The sequence below is a fragment of the Cygnus olor genome, chromosome 2 (genome assembly GCF_009769625.2).
Source record: "Cygnus olor isolate bCygOlo1 chromosome 2, bCygOlo1.pri.v2, whole genome shotgun sequence".
NCBI classification, from domain to species: domain Eukaryota; kingdom Metazoa; phylum Chordata; class Aves; order Anseriformes; family Anatidae; genus Cygnus; species Cygnus olor.
The window spans coordinates 50,915,048-50,939,769 of record NC_049170.1 but is presented as its reverse complement, the minus strand read 5'-3'; the positions used below and the strand labels follow the sequence as shown (position 1 = coordinate 50,939,769).

Sequence of the window (24,722 nt, the reverse complement as noted above, 5' to 3'; positions counted from 1 at the left end):
GACTATTGCTAAAGGTGTTGAACTGTCCCTTTTGGAGCTATTGGTGGCACTGATTTCATGCCCAGAGCGTGCAGAATTGGTGCTGTATGGTCTTCAGCACTGGTTGCTGACAGCACAAACCTGGCCGCTTGTCAGTGCAGCTGCACCGACAGCTCAGCAGGCCACCTTCCGCCCTGGTCACAGAATCACAGAATCACAGAATCGTCTAGGTTGGAAGAGACCTCCAAGATCATCTAGTCCAACCTCTGTCCTAACACTAACAAAACCTCCACTAAACCATATCACTAAGGACTACATCTAAACGTCTTTTAAAGACCTCCAGGGATGGCGACTCAACCACTTCCCTGGGCAGCCCATTCCAATGCCTAACAACCCTTTCAGTAAAGAAGTTCTTCCTAATATCCAACCTAAACCTCCCCTGGCGCAACTTTAGCCCATTCTCCCTCATCCTGCCACCAGGCACGTGGGAGAATAGACCAACCCCCACCTCTCTACAGCCTCCTTTAAGGTACCTATAGAGAGCAATGAGGTCTCCCCTGAGCCTCCTCTTCTCCAGGCTAAACAACCCCAGTTCCCTCAGCCGCTCCTCGTAAGACTTGTTCTCCAGACCCCTCACCAGCTTCGTTGCCCTTCTCTGGACTCTCTCGAGCACCTCCATGTCCTTCTTGTAGCGAGGGGCCCAAAACTGAACACAGTACTCGAGGTGCGGCCTCACCAGAGCCGAGTACAGGGGGACAATCACCTCCCTAGACCTTCTGGCCACACTGCTTCTTATACAAGCCAGGATGCTGTTGGCCTTCTTGGCCACCTGAGCACACTGCTGGCTCATATTCAGCTGCCTATCAACCAGTATTCCCAGGTCCTTCTCGGCCAGGCAGCTTTCCAACCACTCATCTCCCAGCCTGTAACGCTGCTTGGGGTTGTTGTGCCCCAGGTGCAGGACCCGGCACTTGGCCTTGTTGAACTTCATACAGTTGACCTCAGCCCATCGGTCCAGCCTATCCAGATCCCCCTGCAGAGCCTTCCTTCCCTCGGGCAGATCGACACACGCACCTAACTTGGTGTCATCTGCAAACTTACTGAGGGTGCACTCGATCCCCTCGTCCAGGTCATCGATAAAGATATTAAAGAGGACCGGCCCCAGCATTGAGCCCTGGGGGACTCCACTAGTAACCAGCCTCCAACTGGATTTGACTCCATTCACCACAACTCTTTGGGCCCGGCCATCCAGCCAGTTTTTAACCCAACGAAGCGTACGCCAGTCCAAGCCACGAGCAGCCAGTTTCTTGAGGAGAATGTTGTGGGAAACGGTGTCAAAAGCCTTACTGAAGTCAAGGTAGATCACATCCACAGCCTTCCCCTCATCCACCAGGCACGTCACTTGGTCATAGAAGGAGATCAGGTTCGTCAAGCAGGACCTACCTTTCATAAACCCATGCTGACTGGGCCTGATCGCCTGGTTGCCCTTCAAGTGCCGCGTGATGACACTCAAGATAATCTGCTCCATGAGCTTCCCTGGCACTGAGGTCAAACTAACAGGCCTATAGTTCCCCGGGTCTACCCTCCGGCCCTTCTTGTAGATGGGCGTCACATTTGCTAGCCGCCAGTCGACTGGGACCTCCCCTGATAGCCAGGACTGCCAATAAATGATGGAAAGCGGCTTGGCCAGCTCCTCCGCCAGTTCGCTCAGTACCCTCGGGTGGATCTCATCCGGCCCCATCGACTTGCGTACATCCAAGTGCTGTAGCAGGTCGCCAACCATTTCCTCGTGGATAGTGAGGGCCACATCCTGCTCCCCATCCCCTTCCACGAGCTCAGGGTACCGGGTATCCAGAGAACAACTGGTCTTGCCGCTAAAGACTGAGGCAAAGAAGGCATTGAGTACCTCAGCCTTTTCCTCATCTTTTGTAGCTAAGTTTCCCCCCGCATCCAGTAAAGGGTGGAGATTCTCCTTAGTCCTCCTTTTTGTGGTCCTTCAGATGCAGACTTGCCAGCCCAGGAGGTGCTGGTGCAGGTCTCAGACTGGGGCAGGCTGGCTTCCCCGGCATGTGAGGGGACTGCCACCAACCATTTGGCCATCTGCACAGGCCCTCCAAAAGGAGCATGCATGTCCTATCCATTTAAAGCAGAACTGTTTTGTAGCATATTCCTTCAGATTTTTTGTTAAAGGTTAGCAAAATTGTTTAGACAGCTCTGGTGGCTGCACATCAATCTGCTGTAACTAGCTGATTAATGTGACTGATTTCTGCAGCTAATTTCTCTAATCACTTCTTATTTATGAACCGGAGTGGTTTTGTTTAAAGCAGCTACGCTGAGTATTCATCCATCTTAAAATTTTATTCCTTGAGTGAAGTAAGTTTAGGAAACACAAATCTAATGAACCTCTGTGACACCCAGTGCCCCACAAAAGAAGAGGTCATATGCAAATTCTCTGGTAGTGTTAATCCCCCTTGCCATCTTTTACAGCCAAAGTAAGAGAATAATTTTTTCTTCAAGCAAATAAAAAGGAAATCATAGCAAGTGTAGGCAAATACTCCAAAATCTGCAAGGAAGTGTGCTGGAAACCAAGAGACTATGGATTTCCATTATCCAAGATACTGAATGACAGCAGGTAATTTGAAATAATCTACAGCATTTTTTTTTAAAGTTACTTAGACCTCTCAGTCTTACTCTACTTGAAAATACAGGGCAATCCTACTTTAGAAAAAGAGTAAAATTATATAATCCTTTTTCAAGCTGAGTTAGGCACTGTGCTGTTGTCTCTGCTGCAATGCTTTCTGCTTCTCTAGAGTGCAAGTGCTGAATCCTTCTCTGTTTTTATTCTGTTGGTGAACATCATACTAACTGCTAGTACACAATCTGTTGGCAGTGGTAAGTATAAGAAATATTTAGCAGTTCAGTCCTAGCCACTTTCAACATGCTGTGAAGGATTTTCCTCACTACAGGAAACTCAGTTTGACAGATGTGCCCAGGTATTGTGATGAAGGAGTAAAATCAAAGTCTATACATTTCATAGTCCAGTCAGTAAGCTCTGTTGTATTGTTGCATGGCAGAAAGTGAGTCTCCAAGAAGGTTTTAAATGGTCAGTTGGTCTGTTATATAGGATGTCAGGGGATGTTGTGTCATACAAAGCAGGTTTAACTGGAAAAAAAAATCATCTAAATCATTACTTGAAGGTTCAATGCAGTCATTAAGGGCCACCGATAATCTGTTAGTCATCTACAGCAGTCACCATGCCTACTATTTTAATTTGTAACACAGGCATATTCTCCCTGCACTTTTGTGACAGACACTTTTTTGGTTTCTTTCTGTTACCATATGTATCTTTTGCAGGATATTCTTCTATTCTGCAAGTTTCCCTTTATTCTTTGTACCTTACCACTAGGTAAGGTACACTCATTACACTTACCACTCATTTTATGAGGTCACAGTCAAACTTTCTATTTTGATGGCTCAGATATGTTTGTACTTGAATCCCTTGTTAGAACAAAATCTCTGATGTTTCCAGGTAGTGGTCTCACCATTTTTCTACACTTACTGGACAGAATTCCAGTCTGTGACATACCACCTTCAGTTTGGCTTTTCTTTTAGTTTCTCTCACAAAAGGTATCTGATGTTTTCAGATTCTTGTAGACTTCTGAAGAAACGACATTTCTTGTTTGTGTGCACCACTAAAACTCTTGCTCAGTCTTTCATCACCTTATGCCTCTGTCTGCCAAGTTACTTTTTTCAGGCTTTGATATGTGCTCTTTGTCCTGTTAATGTCGCTTTAGATTGCTCTTACAAAAGATACTCCAAACATCACCATTAAATTTACCCTTTTTCTGCTAGAATTCCCTTTACTTTTCATTGCCTTAAACAAAAATCGACTTTACTTTAAAATGACTGAATAGTCTACCTCTGTTCTACCTGTAGTTCATACAGTTTTTGGAGGCTGACTCAGCTCTTCATAAGCCCCTAGCACCCACCTCCTTCACTTGCTTGCTACATTTTTAGGATTCTTTGATTTCTAAGCAGCATATCTGTGTTTTCTGTGGTTTTGCTCTTTCTTTGGAAAAAATAAATAAATAAATAAAAATAAATAAAAAAACAACCAAACAAACAGAAAAAAACATCAGGATATGAAGATCTCTTCCCAGTTCCATGTTTGCCATGATTTCTGCAGGAAGTTTGGAGTCTGGAGATCAGAATTCATCCTGTCCCTAAAAAAGGCATGTAGGTTCCTGCCATAACAGGTGGGAGGAAAGCTTGGGCTGTGTTTCTACTGGGATCCATTCAAGAAAAGAGACTATTTCTTAAGGGATGGTCTACATCACTCTGTGGGTTAGTAGTGGGTTAGTAGTCTTTGATACTGAGTCTGTTACAGCAGCTAAATATGTTAAGAAATGACAGGAAAAGATCTGAAGATGCTCATACAATATTCATGCCCTCTCCTGAGTGTGCAGGAAATAGAAAAAGCAGAAGATACAATAATGGATTAATGCAAAAACAGCAAGGAAAAAAGAAAGCGATAGAAGTGATACGGATGTTAATCAGATCAACAGGACAGTTAATAAAAGGTTTGTGCCTAGCCCAACAAGGCAGTTGTGGTCAGTTAGAAAAAAGGAAAGGGTTTGGGCTTAAATACCAGGTTAATAGGATGGAGGAATCCAGAATACCTGTGAAAACAAATATTGTAGAGGACAATAGACACATAGCAAAACAATAGTCTTGCTGGAAAAGTAGTACTGAATGAGTTGCTGTGTTCAGGAAGAACAGAAATAGAAGGTAGTAGGCTGTATGTGTGAACAATATGAAAGATCATTAAAAGAAAAGAAAAGAAAAAAGAAAAGAAAAGAAAAGAAAAGAAAAGAAAAGAACACAAAAACACTCCAACAAGAAAGGACATCCTGAATAGAATATCTGGTTTGGTTTTAGCAACTAATGATGAGGTCATAGAAGAGCTAGTCATGAGAAATAGCTTCAGACCAAATGATCAGGAATTGATTTAATTAGAATGAAGGGAAGATTAAAAGGATGTCCTTAATTAAAAGTTGTCTTTGAAAGATAGCGAACTAGAGTCTGTCAAACTGCAAGCAAGGCGTGTGGGCTGCACTGGAGAGTCCAGGGACTTGAACATTGCAAAAATTTGGAGTTTTTGCAAGTACCCAAACAGTCTGTATTTTTTTGTCCCAAAGAAGTATAAGAAGTTATCAGGAAAGTGTGAAAATTAGACTTGCCAGCATTCAGGCTAAATGAAAAATTGCAAGTAATGTTTAGACACACAGGAAAAGGACACACATCAACCACGTAAATAAATTCCAAACAGCAAGAGGGCTACTATGTAATCGTGCTGCTTGTTCAGGGATCAAGCATAATTTAGATGTGCCCTCAGTGTAAAAAATACCACCCCCACAGACAAACCAGCCCCCCCAAAAACAAACCCTCATGATGTCTAACAGGACAAAAATCTGAATGTGGCAGAAGCAAAGCTTGTCTTAGTGTTCCTGAATTGTGTAGAAATAGGTAACCAGCCTTTATAACTGTTCTCTTGAAAACTGAAGGTATGACAGGAAGCATTTTTCACAAATCCTTCAACACCTGTTGTCCACCTACCTCTAGGCTGTATGATTTACACTTGATTGTGTCAGTTATCTACAACTGTCAGCTATCTGTAGTTCTGTGTTGTCACACTGCCCGGTGTTGTGGATTCTTGAAGATTGCTATGTCAATTTGGGAAGGTTCAAAGTACATAAAACTTGGAGAAAAGTTAAGAAGGTGGTGTAAAAAGAACTTTATTTGTGGTGCTATATTAGGAAATTATTTGCAGGGTTCAGTTAGGGGTTTTCTGATTGAGCAGAGAAGGGAAGATGAATTCAGCAGTTGTACGTTTTATGACCTGATATAAGGCAGTGGTATTTTTGGGACACTCAAGGGGAGAATGTTGTCAGACTGGTTATGATAAAGCACTGAGTGGGAGATGTAAGCTGCTGAGATTAGAAGAAAGGGGTTGAAAGGGAGCAGATGGATGTACTCAGGAGAGAAGGAAATATCACAAGTGATCTTGAATCTTCTGTTGTGTAAGCATTGAAATCCCAATGTTGGCATCAGTGGTAAGGAGAGGAGGAAGTTTTGTAGGGAAGGTGTTTGGTATGAGAACAAGATAATTTATGTTGGTGACAAAGTGTAAAACTTGAAAATCTGGGAAAAAAATGAGGCATGTGTAAGAGTGCAAAGGAAATGTCTTAGAAGAAGAAGAGTTGTCTGACGATGTGATCTCATGAATTGCTTGATCTGATACAAGGCCGCTGGCCAGAGTAGATGTACCTCACTGAGAAGAAGCATGCCAGGGGCAGAGCCTGCCAGGTTCAGAAGTGCCCATTGATACCGTGGGGCAACCAGAGCAAAGAACAGTCATTGACAAGAAAAATAAAGACCAACTTGAAAGCTCATTGAGGATGAGACTTCAGAGCAGGGATGATCAGCAATATCAGAAGAACCAGAAGGGCCATCCTGGAGGAAGATTGAGGGATCTCCTTGATATTTGCCCAGGAAGAAATCATGAATGACCCTAGGGAGAACAGGTTCACCCAAGGGGAAATGGCAGATGTGATCCTGGGCAGAGTTGGAAGAGAGGAAGTGAGTGCATTAGCTTCAGGCTATGCTTGCAATGAGCTTATAGATACGGAAAGGAGTTAAATAGAGCAATTGTTGAAAAAGGTAGGGATGTGATCTTGCAAACAGCAGAAAAGAGGACTGAGTGAGAAGACAGGGGTAAGCAGAGACTGAACTTTAGCGAAATGTGAACTTTCAGTGAAAAGTGTCCAGCTGAAGACAAATGGAAAATATTCAGAAATTGCAGATGAATAAAGGTAAGTGTTCTGCAGGCTGTGTATTAGCATACTGCTAGATACTACACATTAGCATACTTGTTTTTTTTTTTTTTTTGGTAAGAATTTGCAAAGAGCAATGAGAAAATTCATTTGCAAAAGTGAGTTGCTTCATACTTAATGAAAAAGAAATCAGCCAAATCAACTTCTTCTAGAGTTAAAGTGATTTGAAGAAGCAGCGTGCTACCACTTTCCTTTCCCTCTTCCTACCCCCAGACAGCAGGGCCCAGTGCTGACATGTGCTGGTGTTAGGGTGTCTGCTGCAGATGGAAATCGCCCAGCTCTGGAAGGAGCGCAATGCATCCAGGCTTCAGGGGCAGCACAACCTAATTGTCTGGCTGTGGTCCAGCCGCTGATTGACCCAATAAACTCTAATGAATCTGGATTCCTGCAGTCTGATTTGCTTCCTCTCTCCATGATGTGCCTTTCTCAGTCCATGAGGAGCTGAAACCTGAGTGCTGGCTTTGACAAAGGGAGTGTGAGAGGGGGGAAGGAGGGGAAGAAAAGGCAGATAACAGCCGAATGTAATCAGTGTTTTATTACCATCCCCAGGAAGTGGGAACGGCTTTAAAAAAAAAAAAAAGGAAAAAAAAAAAAGAAAAAAAAAAGAAAAAAAAAAGAAAAAAAAGGAAAAAAAAGAAATAGTAGTAGGTTGGAGCAATGAAAGTTAATTATGGTGAGGTTATTTGACAGGAAATTACAAAATACAAACAGACAGAAGAAACACATTTTAAAACAGGGTAGGAAATCTCAAGTTACTTCACTGTGTATATTCAAAACCCCCAAAGCAAAGGCTGAAAATAGCAGTTTAAACAAAAGCTATCTTATCTGATAAAGGCATTTCAAGCACAAAAGGAAATTTATATATTGGGTTGACAGTCTTAAAATAAACTGATTGTCTTGATAACACCATAGATTTAATTGTGGGAAAAATTGGGTTCATTTGTATGGCCTGCAGATGCAGTAAATTCCCATGTAAATTCATTTCTTTTCTTTCTTTGTACATTTCTTGTCTTCTAAGCAGTTTATCAGTGTTTTCCAGAAATTGTTAAGGTAGAATTATGCATATAGGATGAGACTGATAAATATGTGCATATTTTAAAGACTTCCATGCAGACCAGATACAATTCATTTCCCATGCTACTGTATGGAAGCATATTAAGGGTACTTCAGCAAGTTAACCAGATTCAGAAGGATTTTGGCAGAAATGTACCATTTTGAGATGAAGATAGGAATCTTCACCAGTACTAGTGATCAGGAATATTATTTTATTCATTTCATTGTTAGTATGCTTACAATATGCTCTTGAATATTTGGTGTTTTTTTTTCTTTTTTTTTTTTTTTACTTTCAGTGAGGAAAAGAAACTATTTTGCTACTGCATCACCCTTATCCTGAGTCAGTAGACTGTTTATGAGTGCAAGGAGAGCAGAAATTGCTTGCTAGCCTAGTTCTTTAACCTTGCTACAGGTACCAAAGCTGCAAAGAACAGTAAGGAGGAGCTTTCCACTACCTGGACTGTCACTGTGTTTTTTGTTATGAACAATATTCTCCAAAAAAAAAAAAAAAGGTGCTGAGATACTGATTTTTTGTTTTGTTCTTTTAGCAAATCCTTTATTTCTAGTATCCCCCTTACCATTTTTCTTTGAAGCTTACATCTGTATAGATATCTGTGGCTTTATAGTGAAATACAATGTATATTATCAGGACTATACAATTTGATTTGCTTGGAGGAAGGGAGCAAGGAAAATAGAGAAAATAACTTAGTTGTATAGGTGATGTATTAGATTATTTCTGTGTGATCAGAGTAGACTTAGAATACTGTGGGACAAACATCTTGCTTGCTTTCGACTCAAGTAGTAACAAAGGTAAGTAAGTGGCATTAAGAGGTTTAAAGGTACACCTGCCTGGATCCTGTGACTTCAGACTTCATTTGTGTTCCTCTCTTATAGCTCATCAGACTGCATATCTAGCTGTTGTAATGCACTAGGCACATCTGTAGCTTGTTCCCAACCCTCTCCCTCCTTCCCCACCCCTCCACACTCCCCCCAGTTAATTTGTCTGTTGTGCCTGTGACTCGCTATTGCTAACGCTGTTGAACCTTCAAAATCTGTGAACACAATGAAGAAAGGTGCTCATTTACTGTAAATTAGGGGTAGGCAATGCTTCTTTTTGTCTGAGATGCAGCTTGATATCCTTATATCACCTGTACTCAGATCTCTCATTTTTGTAGGTGATCCAGGTATACTTGGAGGTCTCTTGGAGATTACTTAGAATTATCTGGCCTCGTGAGACACTTCTCAGGACTCAGAGGGTATCACTTCAGGGTAGTATAAAGACGACTTCACATCAACTTGCATTCATAAATGTTGACTAAAAGGCCCAGTTTTAAAGTACTGTCCTGTTGTTGCAAAATCTTGCTAGGAGTCCTGCAAAACTGTCAAGATCTGATGAGTCCATAAGGATTTTTGCTATTTAACAAAGAAATATCATTTGTCTGTGTACCAAGAGGATTGGGTTGCAGAAATATTCTGAACTTGTGATCATTGGATTTTATACTTGAAATAAACTGAAGTGAAAGTTTTTCAGGAAAGAAGTTGATTTTTTTTTCTGGTCTCCTTTATGTCTCATTTAAATGACCAACTACTTGAAAGGGATTTCATAGCTCAGCTGGGGGAGTTCACAAGGGAAAATTGTGGGAGGAAAGTAGCTTCCTCCTTAATAAGGGAGAGTGTTGATGACAATAAGAACTGCTAATTAAATCAGTAATTTTTTTAAAGTGAAAAATAAAAAGAAACTAAAAGCAAGTAAAATAAGAACTAGAACAAAAATGTCTTTCTGAAAGTTGCATATCGAGGCTATGGAAAAACTGGGAGTAGTTTCTTGACTGACTCATTTTTTTATTTTATTTTTTTTCTGAAACAATCTACAGTTAGTCCCTGATACATTTCTGAAAGGAACATAAATGTTATATGGCAACAAAAGGAGATCAATAAAATGAAGTGTTCTATAGTCAGCTTTCCAGAATGCTGCTGTAAGTATTGGAAACTTGCACATTTTCCCATCTGTTTCTTTTTTTCAGCAGCAATAAATACAATGCCCGCACTGACAATCTGATAGAAGATTTTCTTAAGGTTATATAGCAAGTTTCAAAATTAGCATCTCTAAAGAGCCCTGAGATCATTTAAAAATAGCTGGCTATTATTGTGAAGTATCTTTTATAATCAGCTTTCCCTTTTCTTTTTAAAATGGATGTACATGTGAATAAGACTTAAGGAATTGCTTTCATTACAGATAACCATAATGACACATTATTTTGATTCTGTCTTACTGCTATTTTATAGGTTATTTTATGTATACTGAAAATGGAAGATAAAGCTATGAAGATGTGAAGTTATGGCCTTACAACAATCCTTAACACAGGTTGATGCTGTGTCTAGGTAGCAAGCAAGTCCTTTACTGAGTATGTATTAGTGTGGTTGTAATTTAGGTAACATAAAGAGAAATGGACAAAGTTAGGACAGAACCATTTTGAAAGTCTACTTTTTATTGTTTTCACCTTCACAGTGATGATCTAGTAGACAGATTTTTATTTTTTTTAAAGAAAAGTTTTTTTTTTTTTTTTTGCTTTAAACTTTGAAAAGTAGGGAGAATACTTCAGGAAGAATTGTGCTTGCTACTTTTAAAAGTTGTATGCAGGACAGCATGAAACTCGTTTTGACTGACCGGGAGTAAACAAAGGCTAGTTCAAGAACGTCTGAGTTAGTCTTGCCTGCTGCTTGCTGACTAGCCTCAGCTGCACCAGTTAGCTCAGCAAGTTGCCATCAACCGTGTTTTCATGGTAACAGAAGGGAGTCTCCATGTCCAGCTGACTTACTTGATATGACAGCAGACTGTTGAGAAGATTCAGCTCCCCTGATCGTGTTGTTCCTGCCTCATCTGCTGAGAAGTGCTCTAGCCCAGAAAGGCACTTCTGCAAAGCTGAAAGACCTGTTGGTTGGATTTTGTGATTTTTAGGTCTGTGGCTGCTCTCAGTATTGTAAAACGTGGCTTATTTATTTAACTTGTATCTCTGTGTCTCTGAAACTCCACTGTGGGTAAAGTTTGAACTAATTAACCAGTACCAGATGCAAACCACATTCATATCCAAACCATATGTTATCCTTGTAGTTTATCTGTATTTGTTTCCTTTGAAAACAATGAAGCCTGAACATATATTTTGTATGTATATGGTTTTAGTTTTACATTTTATTTATTTTTTTTATGGTTTCCAAATATAGACAGCAATGCTGTTTGTTTCAAGGTGCTTTGAATAGAGAACTTGGCACATTTCCAGCTTCTTTTTAACCGATCACTTTTGAAATTTAAATATGAAGCAAGTGTTCTGCAGAAGCACTCCATACAGCTTCAGTCTAGGACTGGAGTCTCTAGAGAGTGGGTGATACCTGTGATATTTGTTCCTGGTGAATATTTCTGTAGAATCTTCTTGTTTCTTTTTTACAGATAAGGTTTCTTTTGAGCACTTCCAATTTTAGAAAAACTAATGTTTGCAATAGGATAGAATTTTGTAGTGAAGTTTTGAGAGACATGAGATAAAAAAAAAAATAATACGCATAAATGTATTTTTAAAAATACATAATTTTCAGACCAGTCTTGGTCCAGTTTTGTTGGCCTCATTTAAATGTTAGTAGATTAGCAGTGTTAGTGCACATTCCCAATAACCAAGTTGTACTTACTGCAGGGGTCTGCACAGCAGGACCATAGTCTTGCATCTTATGATGGGACAGGGAGGTACAACAACTAGTTTTACTTACAATTTTACTTACTGTGTAAGGCAGACACACTTCTAGAAATCTCCTTTTTATTCTCTTTTGCCCTTCTTCCATGTGAAAATTCTGCAAGTTTGGCCTGAGGGAAATAGGCTAGAAAAGAGGGTGTCAAATTTTGCAGCCCTTTCTGTAGGGTGTTGATGTTGTCCCTGAACTCAGCCTGAGGGAGCCATTAGAGTGATCTGTTAGCAGCTGGAAGGAGAAGAGTAAAGTTTCCTCATCTCTCTAAATCTCTAATAGCCATGGGACCTTAGCTTACACTCCATTATAAAATTCAGTTTCAGATTTACTGCATTCAAATTTAATAACAAATAAATATATGTATTTGTATAATATTAAGTAAGAGTTTTTCAAATGGTTTATAAAAATCAAGATATATAATATTTTTAACTGCCTATAACATTTTTTTCATTTAATGGCCCAGTGGAGAAATTGTTTTCTTATGGATCAATCGAAATATAAAAGTAGAAAATAAATATTCTAATATTTTTTCCAAATGTGCATTTTCAAATGAAGTAGATGTAAAGAAAATATCCTTTCTTGTCCCCATATTTTCTAATTGTCCCACTAAAAACATGTTGAATTGCATAATATGGTGGTAAAAAATAAAGCATAGTCTAAAGAGCAGACATATATTGTAGGGAATATATATATATGTTTTTAATGGGAAAAGCACTATTGTCAAGATAAGAGTATACTAGGAACTGATTTTTAAAAGCTGAATGAAAATGCATAGTAGAACAACGAAGTTGTCTTCACTATTTACAAAACTGAATTATCACAGCATACCAATTATTTGACTTTTAAGCAGTCTTCTCTTATGTACAAATGTTCTGATGTAGGTTGATACAAGGTGATAGCAAATGCAGAATTTTAGCAAAAATATGAAATATTTTTTACGTGATTTATAGCTATCAAATGCCTGTGCTGCAAATTTTATGACTGAATGTACTACATCAGTTGGTGTTTCACACAGCACAGCAGAACTGGTATTTGCTAATGTGCTTTTTGTCTGCGCTTTCTTTTGCCCCAGTTAAAATTACTTCACCTTCCTCTTCTCTCTCAAGTATAAGTGTAGGCTTTGTCTTAGAGATTTTACGTCTTCTCATAACCGCCCTGACTTATTTTTGCTGCTTTACTGTTCTTCTGAAGGGAGACTGGGGCGAAATCCTCAGGTTTGGGTTTCTTCCTTAGTTTACTCACAGGTGATGCTTGACAACATTATTCCACTTCTGAAACAAATATAGAAAGCCAGCAGTGTTTGAAATATCCCCAAGGTCTGCTAACAAGCCTAAAACTTGCAAAAATGTTGGAGTGGTATGTTCTATTAAATAAAGGCTGAGCTGAATTTTTGATATAAGTTCGTTTCCCCGAGCAAATTTTTATTTTTATTTTGTTTTAAATCTAGTAAAGCCAAAGTATCTTTCGGCTTAGTGTAATATGTAAGAGAAGAAACAGGGTAGACAATTATATGTGAAGACACAGCTACTATGAGTGATGTGAATTGTGATTCAGACATGAGCTAAAATCCTGAGCAGAAAAGATTATGAAGGTGTCTCTCGTCCATGCAGGTATGGCAGCGGTATGACCTTGACAGCTGGCCTGTAAGCTCATCAGTGGTCAGCATTTCAAACCCAGCCTATTTAAATCCATTGACTGTTAGAAATTGAAGCATCCAAGTCAAGCAAAGGATAAAAATAAAGGTCAGGAAACTCTTTTTGTGGCTGTCTGAGAAAGGCTCTTGAAACTGCCTGGAGTGTTTGTCTTGTAGCTGACAGTACCAATGGATGTATGGATGGCATGACCTGAACCAAGGTCTGGCTGGAGATGTTTTTCATGTGTAGGAAGAAGAGGTTGTAAGGAATCAAGCAGGGAGCCAGTGTAAGTCAACGTAGTCCATTGTCTGGTATGGTAGCACCTTGTGGATGGGGGATAGCCATGAGCTTTGTTGTACTACTGCTGTTAGTGATGAACCCCATTTTCCAGACTAGGTGGGGAGTCTTGCAAACACCAGACGAGCATCTGGGTTTGCAAGCAATGTAAGAGTATTAACGAATTCAGAGGGGCTTTTGCAGGCTTCCTAGAAAGCAGTGAGGAAAAGCTGGTATTAATGAATGAAAGGCTGTACAAGTCTGAGTATGGGACCGACCTGTTTTTCCTCGCTCTATCAATTCGAATCAGGTTGCAGCAACAGAGTCAGATTTTTGAAGGCATTGAAGAACAGATCTCCCAATAACATGTTCACGGTCTGTAAGAGCCCTGTTGCAGAACTGGGAACATATTCTGGGTCACTGCCAAAAAATAGATCAGTGTTGGACTATAAGGAGCAGCCAGTTCGGTTACAGCTGCTGAACATAACATGTGTGCTGACCTGCATATGGTAAGGCTATATCCAGCTGTGTTTCTCATGGAAATATTGTGAATATTGGAATTGAAGCAGAAAACCTTCTATTTTCATAGTACAGTAATCCTGAAAGGATTTTTTCCATCAGAGCAGTTCTTTCTCCATGCCTGCTCCTTAGGAAAGTTTAACACAGTTTGGAACTGTTTTTGCTTGTAGTCGAGAAAGGTATATCCTGTGTTAAGACATCAATTTATTGGCAGACTGAATTAGATGCCATGCAACCTGAATGCACAATTTTGTCAGTTTTTAGATGACGGGAAAGGGTCAAATTGTGGAAGAAGTTGTCATAATAGAAACTATATAAATAAAACTGTATACGTAGTTTTGGCATGCAGGCTTTTTAATTTTTATTTATTTTTTTAATGAGGTTATATGCATTTGAGCACATTACATCTAACAAGGAAAGATTAAAGGTAGCCCCTGTTGCTTAAACCTACACAGTCCCAAGCCTTTTTAATCTCCAATGGTATGCTATCTCGGCATGCTCCTGGCTCTATGGTGAGGTTGATCCCTGGAGCACGGTTTCCTTCAGACATTTATTGTCACTTGCTTTTTGCCTCTTTGACACTTCTGAGATTTTACCCCTTTGGATCAAGGTTTGAAATGAGCAGGTGGTGGTGTTCCTTATTCTTCGTTTTGCCACAGCGGCTCATCTAGCTGGGGAAGATGACAGAAACACAAACCAACCAATCTTAGCTGTGTACTAGTGGTGAAGATTGCAAATGTAGCATTCTCTGAAAGCAGTGTGGCATGAATCCTTATCGTGCTTCAGTGCCTCTGTTTGATGTAGTTGAGTTTTTGCTGTTTACCTTTCTTTATAGCTGTGCAATATATCTGCTTGTTCACTTTCCTTACACTGTGAATGTCTTTGTCTCATCACATATTATGTGCAATGTAGTTTAAAAACAGAATGTTTTCAGGGGATCATGATTGTGTTCCTTATTTTCTAGGGGCCTGCTTTGAGACCTACTGAAGCTGTCTTGAATGATGTGACAAATGTAAGTATTTTGATGAAACCTAGCCTTACAAATCTCTGTTTGCACGCTTGGATTTAGCAGATGCTTTAATATCTCTGTGTTGTGCTCCCCCTTCTGCAAAATGCATACAATTATGGCATTGACTTCATCTCACAAAGATGATGCAAAAATGAATCCTTTAATGTTGGCAATGCATTCAGATGTCATTGTGGTGAGCACTGTAGGAAAACCCACCAGCAAATGAATAATTCATTGTTTAAATCAGGCTCTGAATAGTACACAGTAAACAAGACATGGGACTTTCACACAGTGTAGTAGGAGTAATGCCAAATACTTAATAATCACTTGTTCAATTAGCACTGTCCATTCAGAGTACTGAAAGAGATGGGGTCCTGTGGAAAAAACGTGGTCATATCTTAAGGACTCTATGTTGTACAATTGGAAAGGATGATGGAGATAGTTGTTTTTTTTTTTCTTTTTTCATTTTTTCTTTTTCCAAGTCACCTTCAGTATTAGTTATGTGTATTTTGGAATAAAGAAGAAATGTGTTACACTTTCTAAATTGTGTGATCTTAGTTTATAGGTCTCTCCTTACAATGATGTGATAGCAATTGGAATCCTAGTATTTTTTAATATTTTCAAGAATTTCCTGTCTTGCAGTGAATCCTTTTGATAACTGTGCTTAAGAATCAAAAGAAGGGCATAACACCCTCTCTGATCACCGCAGAACAGTTTCTGGATATAATTTTTAGTTTGGATTTTATCTATTGATATGAAATGATCTTAAGAGAGTCTAACGAAAGAGAAGAGTTCAACTTTTCTCCTGTATACCAACTGGAAGATAAGCGGTTCTTCTTGATAGAATCAGAGGTACTAGAATAGCTTGTTCCTGTGTTCAACCTTGTGACCTTCCTTTGGGTGATAGCTCTGAATGTTTAGATTTTGAGGGTGAAAAAGAAAACAGAGAGATATTTGAAGCTACACTACCAAAAATATGTCAATAATTCAAGCTGACTGATAGCTCCTCTAGTAAACAGTCACCTGCAATTTTTTATAGTCCTAGAGCATAAGCCGTCCATAATATATGATCAGTTCCACTCTGTGGGTGAAACTGATGTTTTTCTCTGAGACATCTCCTTACTTCCATAAGGTGAATCTTTAAAAATCAATTCATGTAATTTGATCAATTTTAAATACTGAATGCACTGAGGTAATTATACCTAAATTCTTGCATTTCATTGCATCTGGTGACAAGAAAGACATTGACTGTAGAGAATTAAAGATAAACCATAATTTCCATGAAAACAGTAATGATTTACATTTGTCATTTTTTAATCCTCTTAACTGTTTTTGAAGTAGTCTTTGCAGAATGGTGATGTATATAGTTCAAGATTGAGGGCTTCATCTCTTTCTCTTGAAATGAACAGGTGCTTGAAATCCATGGGAGAGTGAAACAAGGACTTCAGTCTGCTTATCGGTCCCAAAATATGAGTTTTGTGTTTTTAAAAAAGAGAGGGGAAAAAAAAAAACAAACCTGAGCTGTTGGTTTAATTTAGCGAAAGAGTGTGTCAGCTCAGATTTCTATTTATTTATGGTAAAATTCTTTTTTTTTTTTTTTTTTAAATGTGTGGAATACACACATTTAACAAGATGCGATCAGTCAGTACAGTGGTGATATTTATCCTGTCATCAGTTACATAATGGAGAAGGGTCCAGCACCTCCCTCTCCACTTCCCCTCCTCAGTAAGGAGTAGAGAGCAATGAGGTCACCTCACAACCTCCTTTTCTCCAAAACAGACAATCCAAGAGTCCTCAGCTTCTCCTCATAGGATGTGCCTTCCAGCCCTTTTACCAGCTTTATTGTCCTCCTCTGGATGCTTTCTAGGGCCTTAACACATATTTTATATTGTGGAGCCCAGAACTGTACACAGTATTTAAGGTGAGGTCTCACCAATGCTAAATACAGTGGGAGAATCACCTCTTTTGAGAAGCTGCCTATGCTGTGTTTAATGCACCCCAAAATGCAGTTTGCCCCTTGGCTGTCAGGGCACACTGCTGGCTTGTGTTGAGCCTACTGTCAAGCAGCACCCCCAGATCCCTTTCTGCAGAGCTGCTCTCCAGCCACCCATCTTCCAGTCTGTACCTGTGCCCAGCATTACTCCATCCTAGCTGCAGAACCTGGCATTTACCTTTGTTGAATTTCATGCCATTGCTGATGGCCCAGTGCTCCAATGTATCTAGATCCCTCTGCAAGGCCTCTTGTCCCTCCAGAGAGTTGGCAGCACCTCCCAGTTTAGTATTGTCAGCAAATTTACTGAGGATGTATAAAAATGTTGGACAGGACTGATTCTAGAACTGAGCCCTGGGGAACATGCTAGTGACCAGCTGCCAGCCAGATGCAGCTCCGTTCACTACAATCCTTTGAGCTTTGCTATCAAGCCAGTTCATAGTGAATCCAATACTTCATCAATATCACAGCCATTGGTGGATTTCAAAAGTTGGAACAAAAAATGTGAGGGTATTGGAAACAACTTAAGATGATATCTGAAACTGAGAGGCAGAAGGCAGCGAATTTATAAGCCCCGAAGCAGTGTGTGCACCTTTCTCTTGTGATGCAAGTGAGGGTCTGAGTGAGAAGCTGTGGAATTAGAGTTCTTTGCATTTTTACTCAGGGATCTCAAAACATATTATAACTAGTGAATTAATCTTGACCACAATGTGGAAGATGTGTGTAAGCTACCATGTGCTTGTTCTAAGCCTGCATGAACTGAAACATAAATCAACTTGGCTTGCACTGCATGCCATAGTAATATCAGGAAGAGAAAGCAAAGGTCTGCTTTCTGCTCTTGCTCCGCTGACCAAAGAGTGTTAGAAAGTTCATTCATGCTCACAAAATTCTGTCTGCTGTCAACAGTACTTCTGAGCTGTGTCATTAGCCTACTTTCCAAATAAAACAAGACTTTTGCATTTTTTCCCCCTGCTCTTCATTTCTTCACTCAGTAACATTTCATTTTCTTGGCCAGTTATAGGGGATTTGGGCAGGGCTTGAAATGGAAGCACTAAAACTGCTATGAAATAAGTGACTAACTTGAGGAGGAAGAAATTAGTACTTTCTGAGAGACACTTGAGCTTACCAGATCTCTCTTCTGTTTGGCCTGAGAGCTTGGATAAACCTCTGAAATCCAGCTCAGGACTCGTCATAGGAGGAGCTGCCTCTGTGCCCAGGTGGGAGTTAGCTGATTAGGAAGGGATATGGGGAACGTCTCTGAAACAGTGTCACTGGGGAGACGTAGAAGTGTGAAGGTGGCAAGGAGTTATAATTTGCCATAAATCAGATGGAAACTTAAGTTTGATTACTGATACTGTTTACAAAAGAACTTGGAGCTATTTTTTTCTGTCTGTAATATTACATTTAGCATACTTGGAAATGTGTTGTTATATTTTTATCAGCTGGTGAGTAAAAAACCCCACATTTTATTTCTAACCATAGCTGATAAAAGCAGAAAATTATTTACAATATTGAAGTTGAAGCCCCTTCAAGGGAGTGTTTCTTTAAATAAATATATAGCAACATCTCCTACTCCAAGATTTTTTTCTGTTTTAATCTTCCAAGTAAGTGTCCTTTGCAGTCATGCCTTTCATCTCATGGGAACTGCCTGCTCCTTGTTTTAATCCCCAAACATCATCAAAGTCAGTGGGAAAGAAGAAAAAAAATATGCAGCCTCCAAAATAAAAGCTCAATGTAAGAAGAAAAGAATATTTTCAGGGTCAGACATTTTAACTGAATGTGTGTATGGATTGAGACTTTTTACTGAGAATTGCATGTGAAACGTGTGAGGAACGTGCAGGATGATGTCTAATTTTGCTCTCCATGGGAGTTCAGCAAGTAGCTATTTGGTGTAGCAGGAAATCAGAAGTGCACAACGGATATGTCTCCCCAGTCCCTTTGGAAAAGAAAAATCCAGACTGCCATTCTTCCACCCCGTAGGAAAATATGCTAACTTGGATGTTCTTCAGTCTGAGCAACCTCTCAAGGTCACCAAAGTAATTTTTCAAAGCCTTGCAGCCTTGGTATTCTTACAGATAATAGCATCAAGACCATTATCTCCTACTCTTCATTTTTTCTTTGGCTTCCTGCAATTTACATCCCATTGTCCACTAATACTTTCTGCATTCTTTTAAAATAAATCAAATAGCACTTCCTATGCTGGCTCTGGACTTAATAAAATTCAGACATACAGCATTTGGGACTTTTAAAATAACACGTTTTAATACAAAGATGTGAGATATCTTTTGAAATCTGTGGTGGATGTTTATTTCCTGCTGGGCTTAATTTAGGAATCCAGTGCTAGCATTAAACCAAGGGGAAAAATGTTTGCTCTTTCATCTGTATGCCACATCCCATCCAAAATCACAAACAGCTCCTTTAAATTTCTGGTCTTTGTCCCCTGCTAGAAGTGCATAATGCACGTGCCTGTCTGACACATGAGATGTCCAGAGCCTTTAAAAATAAATAAATTGCTAAGCCATGCTTATGTTCCTTGTCTTAGACCTCATAATCATCTGCAGTTTGGGAAAAGGACAAGTGTTGAAATCTGTTTTAATTAATATTCAGCTTTTCCTTTTTCTGAAGAAGCCTCTTTCTTAACAAGCCCAAACTTCTGATTCTATCAGTAAAACAAAACACAGGTAAAAATGTTTGGGGAGTAAATAACTTCCTTATAGCAGGAGATCATTCCCCTTAGTTTAATACTGTCTTTGAATACAGAATTAAATATCTTCAGACTGTTCATTTTTAAAAGTACAAAATGTAGTAATCCCTGTCTTTAACACCTGTCCATGTAGCTCTCATAACTGGTACTGTATAACATGCAAAAGGACTTCTTATTTTGTGCAAGCTTAAGTGAAACTCTGTGTGGGTTCAGATGTGCAACTGCTTGGATCACATCAAACAACTGGGATCAGAGTTTAAAGAAAGTGTTCTACTTTTTGCTTGGAAAAAGTCCATCTTTGTTTGAAAAGAAAGTTATTAAATTGTAAAACGCAACACTGAAAAGTTGGATGTTAGAATCAATGTTGGCCCTGTAATCTCAGTTGGTACCTTGCGTATATGCATTATAATACAGATTTTAATTATATGCTTGTATCTTTTTTCTCTGTAGTTTCTCCGCCTCATTTATATAAGTGTTCTTTCTCACCTATCCCTCCTCTCAAACAGAAAACACTCTTTATGTTTGACAAGCCATTTGATGTTTTGTTTTCTCTATACTCAGTATATGAGCAAGTTGCAGTTACTGCATACTGTTCCATCCCTGATATGAGGACAGAATAATTATTTTTTTTCCTGCAATTTTCTGTGGTACTCGACCAATTGAAGAACAGAAGTTCTATGTAACATAACAGAGGCATTTTAGCTGTGATTGCAAGGGGAGCCATGCCAGCATAGTTTTAGAGAGTTTAGTATTGAAATTTAAGTTAATTTTACAAGGTATGCAAAGATTTTTGTTGCCTACTGGCTAGAGAGATCTGGGAGAATTATAAGTAAACAAAGTGGTGTGTTCACAACCAACAGACCTTTTGTTGACACATTGCAAGCTCATCCTCAAAAGCAAGCATGATCTAAAGCTTCCCAAAGAAAGGGCCAGCAGGATTTTATGGAGCGTATTCTTCAATTTGTCTGTGAAAACTTAAGTTCATGTTTATATGAAAGGAAAATTTCAGCCCAAACAGTTTAATTTTGATGGAAACTGTGTCTGTAACTAAAAATATGTGGCTCACTTGGTAATTGGGGATGATGCTTAGATCACTTCAGTATTGGTTTTGTACAAAGCTGAGAAATTCTGTTGGAACTCTGTTTTTTTCTCAGTATAGGATGTTAGAGTGTTCAAAATATTCTGCATGTAGTGAACAGTAGTCAGCTGTGTTGTCCTGGTAGGAGTATGGTGGCTATAACCATCGTTTATGACAGGATGGGATAGAAGGAAATGAGGCTGTGCTATGGAAGCTGGCTTGGATGTTCTAGCTACTGAGCAATTGGTCCTGGTGGAAGGATTTAGGGACGTGCCTCTGTTCTGACCTGCCTTTTGTAATTTGTCTGCATGTGTCTCATATAATCTTTTTTTTTTTTTTTTTTAATGGTGTCCAGTAACAGAAACAAAGTTGGAATTATTCTACATCAGTGCAAGGATTTGTTTTTAAAATGACATTGTTTACTTAGTGGTCTTCAAAGCTAGCCTTGTCAATAGGCGTTTAAGGGTTTTTCACAGCACTTTTCAAAGACCCTAGACTTTGTCTAACATTGAAGATCAAAAGAAGAAATGAAGAAATATTTCTTTAGAGAAGACATTGAGCTTTCTTTAGCTGCATCTTGCAAAAGCAAGCATTGATATCAACCTTTAGCAAATTGACCAATCTTGGAAGGAGCCTGTGTGACTCAGTCTCAACTGCAAGAGGCTGCACCCAAGCATATTCCCACTTAACATTTTTAATAAAAGTTGTTTTAGACATGGTGTACATAAAAAAAAAAAAAAAAAGGAAAAAAGGAAAGGAAAACTTCAAAAAGAAAAGAAAAGAGAAACGTCCAAAATCAAAAACTTTGCCTCCTTTTTGCCCCATACTGGGCACGTGTCTTAAAGACTATGAGAGGTGAGAGTGCATCCCATCTGCAATGGAGAGAGGGGGAGTTGTCTTTTAGCAATCTCTTTGGTAAATTAAAGAAATATAATGGAGCAGGAAAAATTTAGAGTAAGTACAAGCAAATATGTGATAGAAGAAACTCTTTGTTGATCTTAGTGACATGGTACTGTGTCTGCCAAAACATTTTGCTAGTGTTGTGTTGATATGTCCATCATTTATGTGAAATTGTGTTTTCTCATGATGATACAAAATCTCACGTAAACAATATTTCACCCATTCAGCAGTTGACATGGAAAAGTAAGCATCATGAATGACCTACTCAAGAACCAGCTCTCTGGTCAGAGCAGTAAGCTGTCACAAAGTTAAATTGTCCTTATGCTGAGTTGTCATTAGTATACCTCCACTATGGTCTGTAGTTGATGAGCTATGTTGCTGTCAATAAGGTAATGCCTGAATATGATGCTAAAGTGGTACACAAGACAAGTTAAAAACATGAAAATGACCTCCATTTATTTACAAAACCACAAAATGATCTATCTTAAAACAAAAAAACAACCAACCAACCAACAAAAACATTTTCTATTATTGCGTTTTGATGTATTTTTCAATCAAAGCAGGTGGTGGTAGTTTGTTTGTTTGTTTGTTTGTGTCCCCCCCCACCCCCCCCCCCCCCCCCCCCATTTTATTTTTTTTCCCTATGGGAAGGTGAACTAGAAGAGGAATTTGTAGGCTTGAGGTAAACCTTTCAAAAATGACAAATTGATTAAAAAATTTTAGGGGCAACTATTTTTTTTACAAGGTTTAGTCATTAAAAGCTGCTTCACTGACTTCTAGTGAGGCAAATGTTTCTGAACACAACTTGGTTCTGAAGGAGGGTCTTAAAAGATTAAATGTTTTGGGAATTTTGAAAATGCTATCTTCAGGATTTATGTGCTTTAATGGCACCAAATTTTAGGCAGTGAGAACAAGGGGATGTAGTCCTAGCTGTGTACATTTGTAAATTTAGTTTAGTTGGAGGTTACTAGCCTCCAAGTGAGTGGTTAAGTGTGAGGAAAGCAGAAGGCTTTTATTAAATACATAAAAACAACATAGACATCTTTCCATAAAATGATATTATCTTCATTTTTTTCTTTTATCTTGAGAATTATCACAGTATGCAGTGTGAATGATATATGGAATTATCATGCAATATAGCTTCAGTGTCACACGTGTAGTAGAAAATGTGGGTGTCTCAATGGTTCTAGTAGTTATATTTACTGCAGTATTTTCTACATTTAGAAAGGGTAATGCACAGGCAAACTTAGCTCATGGACATGAAAAATACTTAGTTTTTAATGAGTGCTCACTAGAACTTTGTTCATACCTGACGTTTTTTGTTTTACTGCACATTTTCTTAACCTAAAAAAACCACACACCATGAATTCTTAGCTTCAGTTTCTCAAATGGTTGTATTTTTGTCCTAGTAAGGTAATTTCTTTTATTGTGGGCTAACAGTTGTTGTTATGACATATCTTCTCTGTTCCAGGACATTACTGCTCATTCCTTTGATGTGTCTTATAAAAGTCCAAAGAGAGACAAGAACATACTTGACTCTCATACAATGATATATAAAGCCAAATATGACCAAAATGAAACTGGCAGCTTTTGTGCTTCTGTATTTTAATGTTATATTTACATAACACTTTAAGATATTGTGCTAACATTTCATATATTTCAGTTTCTCCTCATCACTGCTATCCTTAAAATTGTTTCTGTAGCTAGTGAGCCAGTAAACAGGAGAGGATTCAGACTTTTTAATGTAATCTATATAGCAGGGATCTTTCTGGATTAGGTTTCTACAGAAAGAAATTTGTCTTTCAGCCCCTTACTTCCTTAAAAAGTGCAGGTACAGCTCATGTTCATGTGTTGTCTGTAATGGAATAATTCAAGTTCTATAGTTCATGTGTGCAATCTGTCCCTAAAAATCCCTTGGATACTTAAAGGCTGACTAGATGTAGCTTTGTATTAGGTCAGTATCCAGACTGACTGAAATAATTGAAGAGGTCCACACTTAGCTGTTGGCACTTGTGCATGAGGGCAAAATAATGAAAAGTGAAAATTGATTTCCATGGACGTGTAACAAAAACTTAAATCAAGGTACACTGTGTAAGAGTTTAGTTTTTAGCACTGCTAAGGTCCAGATTTCCATTACCATAAGCAGATACTCTGCTGGATGACAGATAAATTTCTACGCATGCATACTCTATAGGAGATGAGGAAACTTAGGAATGTCTGTCGGTCAGCTTAGCTTTGGGGCTGAAGTCAGGCTCTTGGAACAGCTGTGAGCTCATGGGTGTGGAGGAATTTTGACACCAGGCAACTGTTCTTCTGTTTGCCAGGTATTTTACTGGCATGTTAGTGCAAAGTAGTTTAAACTTAGGTGCAAGTGAATTTAGAAGGCTTTTTCTTCAAAGCAGTCTATCAATGGAAAAAAAAATGTAGAGGTGTAAAACAGAATCATAATCTGCTGGAGGTTACTGACTAAGCCCTTCAGGAATGACGTGTTTTGAGATCATATATTTTATATTTCACTTATGAGTGTGTATAGCTTATAAATCACTTTTCAGCTGAACAAGGTTCCATAAAAGCAAAGAAGAATAGTGTTTTCTAGAAGAATTGGTAGCTGTTACCCCCCTCCCCCCCCCCCCCCCCCCCCCGCAACAAAAGGATAGTGCATCTTAAATGATAGTTAAGGAAGGATATGTAACTTCTGTGATTTGTTTAAAGAGAAAAGAGTGGCAATCACAAATGATTCTGCTTATCTAGGATGATTAAGTACAATCCTCTTTAACTTGATTCAGCTGATCCCATTCTTTCCTACATTAATATGCACTGCTACAGGCCTTCAAGTGGCTTCTTTAAAAAATAAAAATAAAAAAATCCAACAAAGCATTAAACTATTTATTCATTTATAGCTCATATTTTTGTACTTATAACAAAAAAGAATTATATGTATTATATATATAATGT

At 38.8% G+C, this 24,722-nt stretch overlaps 1 long non-coding RNA gene across 2 annotated transcripts in view; it reads left to right on the top strand.

Moving 5' to 3' along the window:
• Positions 1–24,722, top strand: part of LOC121065312 — a 343,045-nt gene that overhangs the window by 145,286 nt on the left and 173,037 nt on the right. For both annotated transcript variants that reach the window (XR_005816986.1, XR_005816985.1), the window contains exon 5: positions 15,051–15,098. This is a non-coding gene — a long non-coding RNA (uncharacterized LOC121065312). The remainder of the gene's footprint in view (positions 1–15,050; positions 15,099–24,722) is intronic.